Genomic DNA, 16251 nt, shown 5'->3' on the forward strand with positions numbered 1-16251 from the left:
TCTCCTGTGTATATTTCATCCCAAATCCTTGACTGATCACTAAATTTCTCGGGAGGAGGAGAGATTCCTAGGGGGCCAGGCTAAAAATCAGAAGCTGAAAGGGAAAAACCTAAGCAGAGACATCAGTGGTTGTACACCATAGGTGGGACAGATTCTTCATTTAGAGTCCAGGAATGAATTGTCAGTTGTCAGTAGAACAAAACAAAATCCATAGTATTCCCACAATATATTATGTACAATTTTGAGTTTGACCAAATTTCTTAGACATTCAATAAAGTAGGACCTTGTGAGCCTTACTCAAGGGGAAAAAGTATAGTTAATACACTTAGTCTCAGTGCATCCAGATATTGGACAGATGAAACCTTCGAAGCAAATCTTATATTTAAAGAAATAGGTTAAAATATGTTCAAAGAATTAAAGCAAAACCTAATAAAATAAGAGAACCAATGGGAAATCACAATGGAAAAATGAAAATTGTGAGAAGAATGAACTGAACATTTTAGAGCTGAAAACTATGTTAACTGAAATGAAAAATCCACCAGATGGACTGAAAAATGTATTTGAATTGCTATAGAAAAGGATCAATAAACTTGAAGATAATTTAATAGAAATTACCCAATCCAAAAATCAAAGAGAAAAAAATGCAAAGAAAAATGAACAGTCTCAAGAACTAAGAGGCAATATTAATAATTCCAACATATATGCTGTTGGAAACCCAGAAGGAGAAGAAAGAATTATTTAGAGAATTATTTGATGAAATAAAGGCTGAACATTTCCCCAGTTTTGTCAAAAACATTACAGTTCCCAGAAGCTCAATAAATTTGATGTTAGATAAAGTTCAAGAAAACTGCAATTCAGACAACTCATAGTTAAATTGCAGGAAGACAAAGATTTGGGGGATTATGGAATGTTTTGATTGCCATGTTAGTCACATGGCTACATACATCTCTCCAGAGTCTTCAAACTGTATGGTTAAAATAAGTGAATTTTATTTTTTTCATAAACTATACTGAAACAAAACTATGGAAAAATATATATGTGTAATACATAACACACATATGGGTATATGCTTATCACATTTATCTCTTTTATAGTTAATCTGGATTTATCTCAAGAAAGCAAGGATAATTTAACATTAAACAAATCCATTATTTTAAATCAGTAAATTAAAAGATTAAAGGAGAAAACTGTATGATCATTTCAATACATACAGGAAAAGTACCTGATAAAAATCAGATAATCCTGATAATCTTGTTTATTAAGCTATAAATAGAAGGAATTTTCCTTGTCTTGAGAAAATATGTTGTCCAAAAACCTACATCAAATATTTTAAATCATGAAACTTGAGAAACATTTGAATTCACTGATACCATTGATCTCAGTCTTAATCCAACTTTTTTTTTTTTTTCTTTACTTCAAAAATCGTTTATTTACCCACAATAGGCTGCATGAGGAAAGAGTGTGTGATCTTTATTTGAAATTAGCTTTCTCTTGGTTTTCTACTGCTGATCACAAACACTGGATGCAGTTATCTTTGTTGTCTTTGCTCAACACAAAAAAGGGAGGAAAATTTTACCTAAATCATTTAAAAGACAGTATCTTTTTAGGACTTGGAGTTCACTGGAAGAAAAGTATTACAACATAAGTCATAGGTCTAGAAAAGACTAGATACCAAACCAGTCCAAGCCCCTTTAATCCAACTTTTTATTGGAGGTTCTAGCTAGTGAAATGAGACAAGAAAGTAAAAGAAACACATAATAATTAAAATGGAGGTTAAGTAGCTTTTCTTATGGAAAAATGATCTCGAGTGCATAATATTCATAAAAGGATATTATCCATTACAGATGGATAAAAAACTTAAATGTAAAGTGCCACACTACAAACCTCATAAGTCAGCAATATTGTGTGTTGTGTGTGTGTGTGCTCAGTTGTGTCCAACTCTTTGCGACCCCATGCACTATAGCCCATCAGGCTCCTTTGTCCATGGAATTTTCCATGCAAGAATACTGAAGTGGGTTGCCATTTCTTTATTCCAGGGGATATTCCTGACCCAGGGATCAAACCTGCATCTCTTGCACCTCCTGCATTGACAGGAAGATTTTTTACCACTGAGCCACCTGGGAAGTTCAAGTCAGCATTATATGTGTTCCTAAAACCACCCCCTGCGTACAAAATCTCACAAAAGCACAGGATTTAGGGGAGAGGTTGGATTGGGCATGGAGCAACACTCAAAACCTGTATCACTGACACACAAAAAAATAAAGGGGGAAAAACCTGGAAGCATGTTTTTTTCAGATGCTAAGTAGTTACAAAATACATGAATACTACAACGAATATGGCACCTTACCTTGAAAAAATCAGAAAGGTTGCTTGTGGAGCAGAGATGAGAAGAGTTTCATCTGATGAGTTATTGTGAAGCAGTGGAAAGAGGTTATCTGAGATCTCATGGAAAGTTGTAACACCAGATATGGACGGGCTTGGCATGTAACATGCCTATGACCTGTACTGGTGGATGTTTTGAGGTACATGCATGCGTGCGATGTGTGTATTCCTACACAGTTCACTTAGGCTGTGTGCCAGTCTCTGCCTTCACCTGTTTCTGGCTGATGAAATTGTATAAAAGCAAATTGGATATTTGTATTATGCTCATATTTTTTCTTGTATCAATTGTATTGAAACAAATTTACACTTTCAAAACAAACACTATAGCTGAACTGACTGTATAAGAAAATTTAAGTGTGTATATTTTTTTAGCATTGTTGTATGAGAAAAATTGTTTTCCTAAGACATGAGAAGTAAAAGCCATAAGACATGGATAAATTTGACTATACTCAATAATAATAGTAATAATGATGCTGATGATAAAATTTTACATATAGCAAAAATGATACAAAAGACAAAAAAAAAAGCTATTGACTGACTTAGAGAAGATGGTGTTGATATTTATATTTATGTGGAACTTCTGCAAATCAATAAGAAAAATGCAAGCAAACTAAAAGAAAAATGGGCAAAGGTAATTTACAAAGCAGATAAATGTCTGATAAGCATAAGAAGAGCTACCCTACCCCTGTAATAATTAGAGAAATGAAAAGTAATTCACCAGTAAGCTACCACCTACATACTAGTTTGGCAATTAGTAAGTTTGATTGCACCAAATGTTGACAAGAATGTGGGAAACAGGAACTTTTATAATTGATGATGAAAATAAGAACTGATGCAATCATTTTGGAAAACAATTTTTCAGTCTGGTAAAACTGAAGGTGCTGATAGTTTAGGACTGGTCCCCACCCTGGAGAATATATGTCACACATATGCATGACTGAGGATGCTCAAAGCACATTACAAAAACACAGATTACCCCATGTTTTTGTGATAAATATGGGGTAATCTGTCTGTTATTAAGAGAATGTATAAAACTTTTTTTTATTGAACTGATAGGGAAGTATAGAGCATTGAAATTATGCTGTAGATCTGAGGATATCAACATGAATAAATTGCACAAAGAAACAACATTTAATTGCATGTGTGTTTGCTCAGTCGTGTCCAACTTTTTGTGACCCCATGGACTGAAGCCTGCCGGGCTACTCTGTACATGGGATTTCCCAGACAAGAATACTGGTATTGAACCTGGGTTTCCTGCACTGCAGGCAAATTCTTTACTGTCTGAGCCACTAGGGAAGCCCAAATATTATGTACAGCATGGAAATTTTTAAAGAGACAAACAGCTAGTGTCTACATATTTTGTGGATACATGTGTGTGTATTAGAACACTTGGAAGGCAAAATTGTACACTGCCTTCAGAGTTGTGGCTAACCCGCCAGAGGAGGAATATGGTGTGGGGTCAAGTGTTCCTGAAACATGGGATACCTTATTTTTTTAAAAAGAGAGAATCATTGGATACAAATATGGCAAAATGATATATCATCTCCTTAAACTCAGTGGTGAAGCCATAGGTATAGATTGTGTTATTTTCTGCATTTTGTGTGTGTTTGAAATGTATTGAACAAGTATATATTGACTGCCTTATTTTATGTCAGGCAATTTTTGTAAGTGAAAAACAAAATATAAAGGAGTGAGGAGTAGATGGAAAGAGAAATCTTACATTGACACTTATATAGAAACAACTAGTCGGAAGAGTGTTTGGGCTGGTGGGGGCCCGTGAGGGTTCCAGCAGCCTAAGAGGGTTACGTGTGAGCTTTGCCTCTGTCAACAAAAATATCTAATCCTGGGACTCCCCTGGTGGTCCAGTGGTTAAGACTCTGTGCTTCCAATGAGGGGCCTGGGTTTGATCCCTGTTTGGGGAACTCAGATCTCACCTGCCATGTGACCAAAAAAGAAAAAAAAAAAAAAAAATTTAAACCTGAACCCAGTGCTTATGTCTGGGGAGGCAGGTGGAGAATGAACAAGTTGCTTTTTCCATTGGAAGCACGTGTACAGACTTTCTTCCTTCAGAACCGGGGCCAGCAGTGTGTTGGGGAGTGGACAGCAGGCCTGCCTTTGGGTCCCCACAGACAGCAGGAGGTTAGGACAGCTGGGTCTGAAAAGACCTCTCGTTTTGGGAAACCAAAAGGCTCTGGGATGCAGGGCAACAAAATGGTTTATAGTGGAGCCAGGAAGCTATGAATTTTCTAACATAGAGACAATTCTGCCTGGAAGTGCTGAGAGTCGTCCTTTCCTGATGGACACAGGGAAGGGTCAGAAGGCCTCCGACCACGTCCTCTCCCTGTTGGCCTCGCCCCTCTCACAGCTGGACGAGAGGATTCTGGGAAATAGCACATCCCAGACAAGGGATGCTGGGGTGCCAAGGGGTTAACAGGCACTTCGTGTGAAGTTTTAATATTCCACAAATGAAATGTGCATGTGAAATGGGAAAAAAAGAGGAAAAGATTATATTTGTCAGCTGGGCTGCCATATGTTGTTCTGGCCGGAGCACAGCAAAAATGGTGACAATTCTTTCCTGAATGAGAATCTCTGTCAACTCCTGATTTCATGCCTTTCTTTGGACAAGCAGGAGGTTTCTTCATGACCAGGCAGAGTCTAAGATTTTTGTGTTTGTGGGGGCAATCTCTGTCTTCCCCTAAAAGATAGAATGTTGTCATTGCTTGGCTTGAATTTTCAGGCAGCAGAAAAAGCAGGAAAATTATAAAACTAACCAGCATGGTTTCTTCTTCTTTTTTTTTTTTAAATGCACTTGGCCCTTAGGGTAAAAACAGTCCTCTGAAAGAACAAATAGCTCGCTGAATGACACGTGGAGAGGAGGTTATGTTGGCAGATCCGTTAGTTCCCACCAAAGTCATCATCACACAATTTTGCAGAATTGACTTTGTCACACAAAAGACTTTTCTTATTCATATTTGTTGAGTTATGATGTATGTTAGTAAAAAATAAATCCTTGAGTCTTTCTTTGTAAGGAAAACAAATAAGATGCTGCTTTGATGTGAGAAAGTTGGTCTTTTCTAATTATATATTTCTGTCTTATTTTGCATTTGAAAATGCTACACTGGACACAATTACTTTTTTCTTTAAATAATGTTTTATGGATTCCATTTACTGATTGTCTAAGTAATCTAAAAGATTTGAACATTATAGAAATTTAGAAAAGAAAACAAACATCTCCCATAATCGTACAATCTAGAGATAATACTAACATATTTTGATATATTTTTCTGTATTATAAATAAGTAAATGTATAAATGATTTTTACATAGTTGAGATCATCTTATTAAAGGTTGGGTTGTCAGTATAATTCTTAATAGTTTCATATATCCTATTGAGAGGATGTTCCATTCATTGTTAACTACTCCCCATTATTAGGCAGCTAGTTTCTAAGTTTGTCTTCCTCTCACTGACAAGTAAGGCATCATCCTTTTTCTTGCATGACTATTGTTTGCAGAAGATGGCACTGTTTGCCTGAAAAGCAAGTGAAGTTGCTGCCCTTGACCAGTTAAGGTAGAATTGAGAATCTTGCAGGGAGAGTACTCACTGAGCTGAGATTCTTTGGGACGATGAAGAATTAAGAGACGAGACCATGGAAGGGTCTGGAAAAATGAGAGTGAAAAATGGTGGCAGACTCAGACGGTGGTGAAGATCCCCAGGCTCCACCTTGAACTGAGGAGATAACCTGAAGTAAAAGGGCATCCCTGCAGGAATGAGATCCTTTTTCCTCTCTGAGTCAATAGAGTGAGGGGCTTCCCGGGTGGCTCAGTGGTAAAGAAGCCACATGCCAGTGCAGGAAAACACAGGAGACTTGGGATTGATCCCTGGGTCTGGAAGATCTCCTGGAGGAGGAAATGGTAGCCCACTCCAGTATTCTTGCTTGGAGAATCCCATGGACAGAGTAGCCTGGCAGGCAGGCTATAGTCTGTAAGAGCCCAAAGAGTCGGACAAGACTGAGTATGCATGCACTAAATAGAGTGAACCCCGGGGACTGCAGATCTTTTCCTGAAATCTAGGAAGGGAGAGCAGAGATCCAGTGGCCCGGCCAGGACAGGAGGGCTCTCTCCTCAGCTCTCCTCCACTTCTCATGCCCTTCTCGGGCGGAGGACCATACACAGAACACTAAACACTCAGCATGAAAATACCGATGTGTGAGGAAACGGGACGGAACACACAGATGACAGAGAAGACAGGTCAAAGGGAAGTCAGTCATGCCACAGCAGAGTGAATCGAAAACAGAGATGAGCAGCTGAGCCTGAACGAAATGAGAGTTGAGAGCGAGGCAAGTAGGCGAGGGTACCAGGAAGAGGGCAAGGGAGGAGGAGTGAGAAATGACCACTGAATGCAGCCTGGAAAGGAACTAAAAATAATTCCCTGTGAACCTTTCCCATGTTAGACCAACCTGAGTCTCTGCTATGCACCTGAAACTAACACACTATTGTAAATCAATTACACCTCAAGAAAACAAGAAAATGAATAGCTTAAAAATGATAAGGAAATAACAGAATGAGAAGGAAAGGGTGACAGCAGAGTTGAAAAAAAAACTTATAGGATCGAACCAATATCATGAATGGGCTGATGAAGTGAAGAATAATAGAAGCTAACATTTATTGAGCATTTAGTATGCTCCGTACCCTGCTCTAAATGCTGTGTAAGGGTTACTTCCTTTAATACCTGCAAAAATACTATGAGTAACTAGCATCTTCATTATTAGATGGGGACACTGAGATACAGTGTGGATAAGTCCTATTTACTCCCTGGAAAGTGGCAGAGGCAAGATTTCAACCTCAAACAAGTTCTATGACACTGTGCGTGTGTGGTTTGATCCCTATTATTAAAAACTATTGTTTGCATCCATCCATTCATCCATCCTTCCATCTTACATATGCAGAGTTGAAATTTAGCTAATACTAATGACTACCTATTTTTGAATGATTTCTTCTCTTTATAAGTTTCTGTACTGATTGAATTAAAAATAATATTTTTATCAACTTTAAAAAACAGCCGAGTATTGTAATATAGCAATAATATAATGATTGTAGTAAGCTCTTACACTTGTATTCCTGTATCATGCATTTAATTTCCTTATTTATGTTCCAATGATTCCAATAATTAATTTATCTTCCAATGATTTATCTTCTAAAGATTTTATGTCAGTCACTTCCTAAACGAAGTTGGCAATTGTGATGCACTTTCTCTTTAGCATTTGCCATTTGGAGATGTCTCAGAACATCAGTCAAACCAGATTTTAGTTATTCTTTTTAAAAAAATCTTCTTTATTTACTTTGTTTATGCTGGGTCTTTGTTGCTGTGCAGGCCAGCCCCTAGTTGCGGCGTACAGGCTTCTCTCATTGTGGTGGCTTCTCTTGTCGTGGACCAACTCTAGGGCATGCAGGCTTCAGTAGTTGCGGCATATGGGCTCAGCAGTTGTGGCTTTTGGGCTCAGTAGTTGTGGCACACAGGCTTAGTTGCTCCCCAGCAGGTAGAGTCCTCCTGGGTCAGGTATTGAAACCGTGTCTCCTGCATTGGCAGGTGGACTCTCCACCACTGAGCCACCAGGGAAGCCCCAGTTTTACACATTCTTCACATTTGAACTGAAACTTCTGAATCTGAGTTGACCTACACTCCAACATTTCCGATTTTCCTTCCCTCTATGTACGATGGAATTTGCTTTTTAAGTTTAAATTATTGTTTTTCTTCCCCACTAGAATGTAAGTTCTATGAAAGTGAAAGTGTTAGTCATTCAGTCATGTCTGACTCTTTGTGATCTCATGTCTTTCCATGGAATTCTCCAGGCAAGAATACTGGAGTGGGTTGCCATTTCCTTCTCCAGGGAATCTTCCCCCACCCAGGGAGCGAACCTGGGTCTCCCGCGTTTCAGGCAGACTCTTTACCAACTGAGCCACCAGGGAAGCTCACAAGTTCTATGAAAGCAGGCAGATTTGTCAGTCTTATATTTCCATCTCCTAGAATAGAGCCTAACACATAGGTGTACCATACATCTTTGTTGACTGAGTGAACAGAAATGGACTTTGTTAACAAAGTAGAGTGGAGAAAGGTTCATGGAATTGTTGAATTCTTGAAGTGAACGTCACTGTTGAGTACGATTCAACTTGATTTTGATTGTTAATATGGCAATTTCCCACACTTAATTCATACAGTACACCAAAAATACACAATAAATACTTATTTCATGTGGGGAAAATATTTCAGAGCCTGTGTATCACACCCACACATATCCACAAACACTCCTCTTAAAAGGCTTCCTTTTTGAAAGGATCAGAGAGGTAAGGCAAAAGCAATGATCCTTGCTATCGGAGGAAAAGCCCTGTGTTTTTTTTTGTTTGTTTGTTTTTTTCTGCAACCGTGTACCAGTCAGAGATTTTGTTGTAGAAATCCCAGACTGGCAGCCCTGAAGACTAGGTTTGATTTGCTGAGCTTTCCAATTGATTTCATTGCCAACATTAAACAAAAAAGATTTTCTTTTAAAATTATGGTTTTCTAGTTTCTTTTTGAAAGTTGGCAGAACTGGAGACCCTGGATGCACAGTTTCACAGAGCTGGCTGTTGCTCAGTAGCTGCCACTTTTAGCTAAAGCCCGACTCTGCAGTTTGTCACAGTCCACACCCTTCCATTATGTGTTCCCAGCCATCTTGTGCCTAAGTCACTTTGCTCATTCGTATCAGTTGCCCGTTCCTGTAGTCAGTGAGTTCGCCGTCCATGTTCTGTTTTGTATACGCACCTCATTGCCCCGATGACTTGTTGCTTCCTTGGAGCCCTGTCTTTCTGCTTTTTCTGTTTTTGATGCAATGTGTGTACATATGTGTGTGCATGTGTGTGTGTGTGTGTGTGTGTGTGCGTGTGCTCAGTGCAACCGTGTATCAGTCAGAGATTTTGTTGCAGAAATCCCAGACTGGCGGCCCTGAAGACTAGGTTTGATTTGCGACCCCATGAACTCTTTGCAACCCCATGGACTGTAGCCCGCCAGGCTTCTCTGTCCATGGCATTTTCCAGGCACAAATACTGGAGCAGGTTGCCATTTCCTCTTCCAGGGGACCTTCCCGACCCAGGGATTGAACTCATTTCTCTTGAGTCTCTGCAGGCAGAGTCTTTACCATTGCATTACCTCAGGTGAAGTCTATTTTTGATAGAATATTTTCCTTCTTTAAATTTCATTCCCCCTCCCCCGCCAAAAAATTTCATCTCATTATGCATATAATTTTTTAAATCTCCTAAAGTGTTTCCTAAGGAACCAGTCTTTGTTTCTCTTTTCAGTTTGACTTATGCATATATGTTTGTTAAAACTTTTTATTTTATATTGAAGTACAGCCGATTAACAGTGTTGCGATATTAATAGTTTCAGGTGCCCAGCAGAGTGACTCAGCCATACATATACATGTGTCCATTCTCCCCTCCTATCCAGGCTGCCACATAACACTGAGCAGAATTCGCTGTGTTTTGCAGAAGGTCCTTGTTGGTTATCCGTTTTAATGACTTAGGCATATATGTTCTGCCATTTAAACGTAGATTTGAGATGGGACACCAAGAAACTGGGCTAATTCCTTTCCCACAGATTTTAACCACACCCTGTAATCTTGATTGCCTGGCTTCCTTCCTTCCTTTCTCAATAATCTCCTGTGTTGTACTCTGAGAAGAAAAAAAAAGAGAAGTAGAAAGAAGACAGGAAGTAGCAAGTGACATTTTGGAGGAATTGATCATGACTCATGAGTAGGAAAACTGAATTAAGTGCATTTGCAGGAGAATCATTTCACCACTCCTTTTTCTCCTTATCTTACATATAGGTATTTTAACACTTTAAAGACATTTATTTGTAAAAATATTTTGAATAATTTAAAAATACTTTAACAAAATTTAAATATTTAATGATAATTTTAAGATATTTAAAAATTGTATGAATATATGTAAATTTTCCCAATGTTGTTGAAGCCAAAAAGGGACAGGGGTGTACTTGCTCACATCTTTGTATCCCCAGCACCTGGGACTGTACCCAGTCTAATAAGTGTTCATGAAATGATTTCCCCTCCAGTCTTTATTTTGTATCAAGCTGATGGATCTGAGGGACACAGTCTCTTTTTATTGCTGGCTAGTCTCTTGTGAGTAACCACCCAATAAGAAATAAACTAGTTTACGAAGTCAGGTAGCAAAAGAAAGCAGAAAAAGGGTACTGATGTTGTCTCGGTAATACTGAAATGAAGTAATCAATACAGTGACCATATGTCCTTATTTGTTGGGGCCAATCCTGGTTTATTCCTACTGGCTTGGCACAATTATTAATAGCATTGCTTTTCACTCTCAAAGTGTCCTTGTTTGGATGATAAATTATATAGGCACTCTATTAATCAGGCCCTAGATAATCAAAAGCTATTTGTAATCTAATTGCAGGGACTTAAGCTTTTGCATTGTTTTGGAAGAAAATTGGAGATAATAGGATGCATTCACACTTTTTTAGAGATTTTATACACACACACACACGCTGGTATATAAGACATTTTATAATACTGCTTTTTATTCTAATTATTTGTACAATTATTTCCATTGGCTCCTTAGGAACATTCGTCCACACTTGGGAATATACACATTTTTATTTTCTCTTAATGCCTTGCAAATAGTTTTGTACTTTGTAGACATACAGTAACTATTTCTTCAGTGGGATTGAAGAAAACAAAATCAAATTATTAAGTTGTCCCATCAGTGATAATTTGTGTTGGTTTATCTTCAGATCCACAAACTGGGAGGAGCCAGTGTTCCACTATAAATTTTACATATTTGGTACACTAGATCAATTTTTTGTACTTCTCATCTTTGCTCTGCTCTTTCCTTAAAAGCTCTAGTTGTGTGTTATTACAGAACATTTCTTTCTTGAGATGGTTTAAAGAAGTTACATTCATTGAGGCAAAATGTCCACAGTGGCTTTGATTTCTTTGAGTGTGTTGGACAGAAATGGTATTGGTTTTTTTTGGCCAAGATTTCTATCAGAAGGACAACAGGGGACTACCAATAGGATATTGGCCATAACTTGCAAGTTTCATTAGTCAAAAATTCAGTGAATAGATTTTTGGCCCTGTAAAGATTTCAAGAGACTCAAATAAGACCAACAGAGAGGACCAACCTTTGAGAATCTGTGTATTTTGTGTTTGAGAACTAAACTCCTGGCCAACTGGCAAGGCACTGAGCTCTTCTAACAAGTTATAGGGTGGAAATTATTTCTCTTCTCACCCATCTGCTCTTGGAGCCATAGCTCAGATTTACAAGTAGCACTCGTTACAGTGAGGGAAAAAAAGACCATCAACGGAAGTCAAAAAAGAATAAAAGGCCATCATTGAAGTAACAGCAAATACAACAGCAGAAAATGTAGAGAAATCACTGTGTAATATTCATGCAAAAGTCCAAATTTTGTATTATCACCATCTGCCATAATCAGTCTATAGAGGTTCCTGCACTACCTTTTGAAAAAATGAAGGTACTTACTTTTAATGACATGTGAGAGTATTTCTCTGTGAAGGAAAAGCAATGGCCCTTTACTAAATGCTTTACCAGAGGCAGGGCAGTGAGGGTTGAGCTACAGAAAGAGAGTCGCCATAAACAGAGGTAAATATCCAAAGGAGGAAAGAGAACAGGGAATTGAGTAAAAGGATAGCTAATGAAAACATTTCTCTCTATAATTTTCTTTTATCAGCTTTGAGCAGCTAAAGGAATCAATTACACATTTTCTTAGCTTAAGGAATGTTTCTTAGCAACATTCCTTTAAAAGGTAAAGCCCTCTGGAACTGGCAGAGAGAAATGACCTTTTAAACCCCTTCTGCCACTGCATTTACAGAGGATAAAACTCTTCAGTGGTTCAGCCTAGTTCAACCGGGCAAGTAAACCTAAGCTAAGAGACTTGCAGTACAGCAACTGCAGAGAGCCTATTATTCAAAAGGATGGACACATACTATGGGAAGGCAGCCTTTCTTTTTGAATATAAGCAAGACCAGTATAAATAAGTAAGGGAATCTAAAAAGGAGTGGATGCATGTATTGGGCTTCCCAGGTGGCTCAGTGGTAGAGAATCCATCTGCCAGTGCAGGAGATGTGGATTCAGTTCCTGGGTGGGGAAGATCCCCTGGAGGAGGAAATGGCAAACCACTCCAGTATTCTTGCCTGGGAAATCCCATGGACAGAGGAGCCTGGTGGACTATAGTCCATGGGGTTGCAAAGAGTCTGACACAACTGAGTGACTGAGCACTCACAGCACATAATTGATTCACTTTGCTATACGGCAGAAACTACCACAACATTGTAAATCAACTACATGCCAATAAAATTAATTTGAAGTATTTTTTTAATTTTTGTTTTTTCCCATGGGAGCAAGCAAATAGGATTTATTCAAGAGAAGGAAAATACAAAGCTCTCAGCATAGACACAGAGTGGGTAAAGAGTCCCCCCAAAAATATGTTTTTAAAAAATGAAAAAAAGTCATTTTCAGGAGTGATCTCGTATTAAAAATCATATGGAAATACCTCTTATGTAAGTATTATCTTAAAATACTAACATTTTGGGAAACCAGTTATACTTAATGGTATAATGAGTGATATGACTTTTAGATATATATGTTTTCACTTAAAACTGTCTTTGGCTAATTGTTGAATCCTTCATCCTTTCATACACAGGATATATTGATTTCATCTATGGGAAAAGGGTATTATTAAACCTCCGGCCTAGAAGATGAGAAAAAATAATATCCAGGTAAGACGTCTTGTTTTAAAGAGATTCTTCACATAGTTTTTATCTCTTGGAATTGTCTCATACATTTGTCTTCTGCTCTAGTGCCATTTGATATGCAAAGACTGTTTCTTTGTTTGTTTGTTTTTTACTAATTGAGGACATCTCTCTGGGTCGCGATGTTCTAAAATATTCTCTGCTTTGCACACGTGAGTTGTTATTTAAGACCCAGGCAAAATGTAACCTACTCTGACGACTTGCCTGACTCTTTTTAAAAATTATTTATCTATTTATTTTTGGTTGAGCTGGGTCTTCATTGCTGTTGCGGCGAGTGGGGGCTGTTTTCTAGTTGTGGTGCGTGGGCTTCTCACTGCAGTAGCTTTTCTTTGTCGTGGAGTACAGGCTCTAGGGTTTGGGCTCAGTAGTTGTGGCACACTGGCTTAGTTGCCCACATCATGTGGGACCTTCCTGGACCACGGATTGAACCTATGTCACTTGCATTGGCAGGCAGATTCTCATCCTGTACCACCAGGGAAGTCCTCCCCTGACTCTTTCATGGTCTCCATTGCCCTCTCTCCTGACTCCAAACTGTACTTTATCTGTATGCTATAGTCGAGTTATTAGGAAAGTGGGGGCAAGCTGGGATGTGGGCCAGTTTTGCCTGCGGGCGTCAGGAAGGGCTTCAGAAAGGTGACGTGAAAGCCTGATCTAGGAGAAAGGAGGTGTGCCAGGTGCAAAAAGCATATGCTTAGAGTTCAGGACTGATAAACCTCTCCTTGATGCATAGAAAAGAGTCCCACAAGAATATCTTCAGCAATTATCTGTCACGTGTAAGTACTCGGTATTTGTTGATGGAGACTTGATTGAAGGATTGCTAAGCTGAGATGGGCATGTTCCTTTATCATCCAGTCCCTCAAATGGGCTCATTTCCTTCTCTTCCCTTTCTTCATATATATCACAAAGCCCTTACGGATCTGAAAGTGCCAAGTGGCTTTAAATATATTCAGTATCTCTGTTTATCTCTCTGCTCCATCCAAGGGTTTTCAGTGAAAGATTTTATCTCCAAACATTCTGAACAGTGTTGCTCATGGAACCTTGTTATTCAATGTATGATTCAAATAACCTGGCATTGTTTGTTTGTTATTAAATGCAACTGTCAACATTTTTAAAAACGTCATCTTAAAAAATAGTGTGTGGGGCCTTATATTACTTGCGTGACTTTTATATTTGGTTTTGGCTTGGTGAGCTTCAGATTTTAAAAACCAGCAGAACAAATTTCTTTTGATTTCATCACCATATAAACGACAGGGGGATGATTTTAGTACTTCTCAGTATGAAGGGATGTCAGGGGATAGCCACATGGCCATGCTCATATGCCATGTCTGTTGGAGACATTGAAATGTGTCATCTGATGGGCCTTGACCCTAATAATTCATGCTCTCTTCAACCAGAGACGTAACCAGAAATGGTTAAGATACACATTTTGGGTGGGTCTTGTGTTGTCTTTTGCAATGCACCATTCACAGATTTTCATGAGTGCTTGATACAAGCATTAAAATATTTTTTTCCATATCCTCTTGCTCTTTTATCTATTGCCGAAGAAACCCTCTTCTTTTCTGCGACATGCACACAAGTAGGGAGAGTGAGAAATCTTCCTTAGGTAACCTCGGAACAGAGGAACTTTGTTCATTATGCAGCCGAGGCCATGCCAAAATGCAATTTGGAGGGTGTCCAGCCCTTCATTGGAAAGTAATGGTTTTCACTGAACTGAGTTATGACCAGCTGTTTACAGACAGTCTGTGACATACTGATAGAGCAGAACACCGTATGCTGCTTTCCAAATCAAATGATACAAGAAGTGTGACAGAGTGGAGAAACATCTGTCATTAGCAATTTTCAGCACGCTTCACTAATTCTGGACAAAATACGAGTAATGAACTTACCGCAGGAAACTTCAAATACTACCACTGCTGAAACAAGGATATAAACAGCGAGTCCTCCTAATGGCCGCTAATTTAATTCATTGGCAGTAAGAAACAAACAAAGTGGGTTATTTGTTTTTGATCATAGGGTAGTAAATACTAATGCTGATCACAGACGCTTGTTTTAATCAAAGAATATGGATGGCGGGTACAACGTTCTTCAAGTTCGGACAGAAAGCTTTGTGCCTTCTTTAATGGTTGAACAGGGTGGGTTTTTGGTGGGTTTTGTTTTGGTAAGTAGGGTTGAAGACTGCCTCCTAACAGGGATGAAATCTTTCCTGGGTGCTGTGTGAGTGTGACAGTCTGAGTCCAGGGTGGCTAGGGTTCTGACAGATTTGTTGAACCTGCAGTGATATTTACATAATAGTCAATGTTCCTAGTCTTTCTCCTAAGAAGCTTGTATTGAAGAATGTGTTAGGTCTGTCTCAAGCTGCTTTCCCTCAACCACGACATGCCTTGCTGTTTTTTTTTCCTGGCTGGTAATTTTCATTTTGGAGTCCCACAAATTTTCACAGTTCTGTAACGAGCGCATGGTTCTCATACAGCATACACATGGTTCTCTACCGGTCGACGTCACACTGTTGATGAGATCTCAGAGCCAAACCATGTGAAGGCTGCAATCTGTGAACATTTTTCTTTTGTATCTTTGCAATCAATTGCGCTATTAAGTCGTTAACATTCAAGGTCTACTCAGCTCAGTTGATGTGCGGTTAGCGCCAATACGGCAAAATTCCTAAATGGATGGAATTGAGTTGGACTTGGAAAGAAAAAAAAGAAAGAAGCGATGTTATTCTTTATCGGAAGTTTCGACTAATGTTCAGAAAAATGGCCGTGGAAAATGCAGACATGAGATCTTGCCAATCCATTGGTGTTTTACCAATGGGACCTATGTTGGATTGTGTCCCAGAACAAAAAGACTGAACGCCATTCGGAACTGATGACTGTAAAATGAGTGTAGGAGGTCTTTGAGGAGCTCCTTAATTACAAAATTATTCATGATAAAAATTGCACTGATCTCAAATTCCCAGCTTCTTGTAAATTTTAGTATGGTATCACATAAAAACGGTTGATAGCTTTTTAACATCTTAGGTAAACCAGATCCAGCCTCGGGAT

The 16251-nt window shown here is 38.7% G+C and overlaps 1 long non-coding RNA gene across 1 annotated transcript in view; it reads left to right on the forward strand.

Annotated features, from left to right (window-relative positions):
- The window catches only part of LOC145510993 (uncharacterized), a 217359-nt gene extending 201443 nt beyond the window's left edge, over positions 1-15916 (forward strand). Inside the window, exon 3 of the long non-coding RNA XR_014057358.1 lies at positions 13105-15916. This is a non-coding gene — a long non-coding RNA (uncharacterized LOC145510993). The remainder of the gene's footprint in view (positions 1-13104) is intronic.
- The last annotated feature ends 335 nt before the right edge of the window (positions 15917-16251 follow it).

This window comes from Giraffa tippelskirchi, chromosome 6, assembly GCF_054371585.1.
Source record: "Giraffa tippelskirchi isolate mGirTip1 chromosome 6, T2T-mGirTip1v1.2.pri, whole genome shotgun sequence".
NCBI lineage: Eukaryota > Metazoa > Chordata > Mammalia > Artiodactyla > Giraffidae > Giraffa > Giraffa tippelskirchi.